Source organism: Sinocyclocheilus grahami, unplaced genomic scaffold (assembly GCF_001515645.1).
Source record: "Sinocyclocheilus grahami isolate Dianchi unplaced genomic scaffold, SAMN03320097.WGS_v1.1 scaffold822.1, whole genome shotgun sequence".
Classification (NCBI taxonomy): Eukaryota; Metazoa; Chordata; class Actinopteri; order Cypriniformes; family Cyprinidae; genus Sinocyclocheilus; species Sinocyclocheilus grahami.
This window is the reverse complement of record NW_015506001.1, coordinates 563,950-566,438: the sequence shown is the minus strand read 5'-3', so window position 1 is coordinate 566,438 and position 2,489 is coordinate 563,950. Positions and strand designations below refer to the sequence as shown.

The following is a 2,489-nucleotide window of genomic DNA, read 5'->3' as shown; positions in this document are numbered from 1 at the left end:
TGTGTGTGTGTGTGTGTGTATATATATATATATATATATATATATATATATATATATATATATATACACAAAACACACGTAGCCGAGGAGGTTGACAAACTATACCGGACAGGAAACGAGGGGCAGAACACACTTTAAATACACCGGAGCAAATGAAGATAATTAATGACACAGCTGGAACTAATGGAACATAATGGGAACAGGAAACAGGAAGGACCAAATATGGGCATAGCAACACATGGGGAGCAAAACACGGAACAGAGTCTGACATTACTCCCAGAAGGTGCGTCTCGCGCCATAATAATTCCACCAGGGAGGGGGGGTGAGCGTCCTGGAGGCTGGTGCAGGACTGGGACACAGGGAATACCTCCAGGGCGGATCAGGCAGTCCAGGGTGCCATGGCGGCACAGGGAGCTCAGGGGCCATGGCGGAGCAGGGAGCTCTTGGAGCAATGGCGGAGCAGGCAGTTCGGGGCGCCATGGCGGAGCAGGGAGCTCGGGGAGCCTGGCCTCAGCACTCTGCCCGGCCTCCACGGATGGACCCCTACTACCCCCCCCAAAAAAATCCTTGGGGAGAATATAGTCTTTAGAGGCCCTCTGTAGGCCTAACTCGGGAACTATGGCACTCCCTGGGCTTGAAGTGGGGACTGGAGTCCTCCTTGGGCTGGATGTGGGGACTGGAGCCCTCCTTGGGCTGGACATGGGGACTAGAGCCCTCCTTGGGCTAAACTCAGGGACAGGGGCTCTCACTGGGCTAAACTCGGGGACAGGGGCCCTCACTGGGCTAAACTCGGAAACTGGACCCCTCTCTGAGCTAAACTCAGGGACTGGACCCCTCTCTGGGCTAAACTCGGGGACTGGAGCTCTCTCTGGGCTAAACTCAGGAACAGGAGCCCTCCGTGGGTTAAACTCAGGAACAGGAGCCCTCACTGGGCTGGAAGTGGGAACTGAAGCCCTATCTTGACTGGTCTGGGGCTAGAGCCATCTCTCGACACTAGTCAGGGATAGAGCTGATACTGGAGCGAACTCAGGGGCTGGAGCAGACACTGGAGTGAGCTCTGGGGGGTGGTCTCGGGCGAGGAAGAGGACCCTGAGCCATCCATTGCTCCTCATCCTCCTCTTCTGATTACGGGTGAATAGGGCGGCCGGCGGGCTTGACAACATCGTGGCGAATCATGCAGCGGTTTCCATGCCACGGGGGAAAAACGGGAAAACAAAAAAAACACTTTCAAAAACGGAAAACAAACACGGGGAGAGGGGCGCCGCTTACTGTTTTGGTCCGGTATTCTGTCACGATCGTTATTGTGAGGGAGCGAGGAACGAGGAGACATGGAGTACATCAACAAGGAGACTTTAATAATGTCAGGGGAACCAGGAAAACACACGTAGCTGAGGAGGTTGACATAAACAATACCAGACAGGAAACGAGGGGCAGAACACACTTTAAATACACAGGAGCAAATGAAGATAATTAATGACACAGCTGGAACTAATGTAACTAATCAGGGAACATAATGGGAACAGGAAATAGGAAGGACCAAATATGGGCATAGCAACACGGGGATGGGAGATGAAACATGATTAAAAAAATTTTTATTAAATGCAATAACAATTTTCTTGGAATTAAACAATTAAAAATGGAATTAAACTTGATAAAATGTGTGTTAATTTAAATACTTATACAAGTATACAAATGAATATTTAGTAAGCAAACATGCACGAGGTGGTTTATGTACAGAATCGTTTGAATAGATCTATTTATAGATAGAATAGATTTTTAATCAGTGGTTGTTCTTCTGCACACAGGAGCGTCTCCTGCTGTCCATCTTACCCAAGCACATTGCAGATGAGATGCTTCAGGACATGAAGAAAGAAGCCAGTCAGAAAGAGATGCAGCAGTTCAACACAATGTACATGTATCGGCACGAGAACGTCAGGTCAGTTTGTTACGATTAGGAGCAGCGTTTCAGTAAACGCAGCCAGAGTTTGATGTCGTCATTTGCAGGTTGTTTGAAGTTGACTGTGACTGTGTTTGTGTTGCAGTATTCTGTTCGCAGACATCGTGGGCTTCACACAGCTGTCCTCGTCCTGTAGCGCGCAGGAGCTGGTGAAGCTGCTGAACGAATTGTTCGCCCGCTTCGACAAGCTTGCAGATGTGAGCTATCTGTATTCATATTTTCTTAACACACATTTAGTCGTTTTTACAAGATGAAATTCTTTTTGGTCACTAATGATCTTAAGCTATTCATATAGAGTGCAACAGTTGAGTTTAAAGTAAAATCACATAAATTTTCTCTATAGAGAAACTGATTTTTTTTACTACAGTGGATGGATCAGCATGATTTCAGCTTATTTCAAACAAATATTAAAATCCAAATTAAATCCTAAAGAGATCAAATATGAACGATATATTCAGGTCTCCCTTTTAAAAGAAATTAACACTTTTATTTAGCAAGGATGCATTAAATTGATCAAAAGTGACAGTAAAGA

General features: G+C 46.4%; 1 pseudogene; it reads left to right on the top strand.

The window, feature by feature from the left end:
- The window catches only part of LOC107562403 (adenylate cyclase type 3-like), a 36,053-nt pseudogene that overhangs the window by 14,775 nt on the left and 18,789 nt on the right, over positions 1-2,489 (top strand).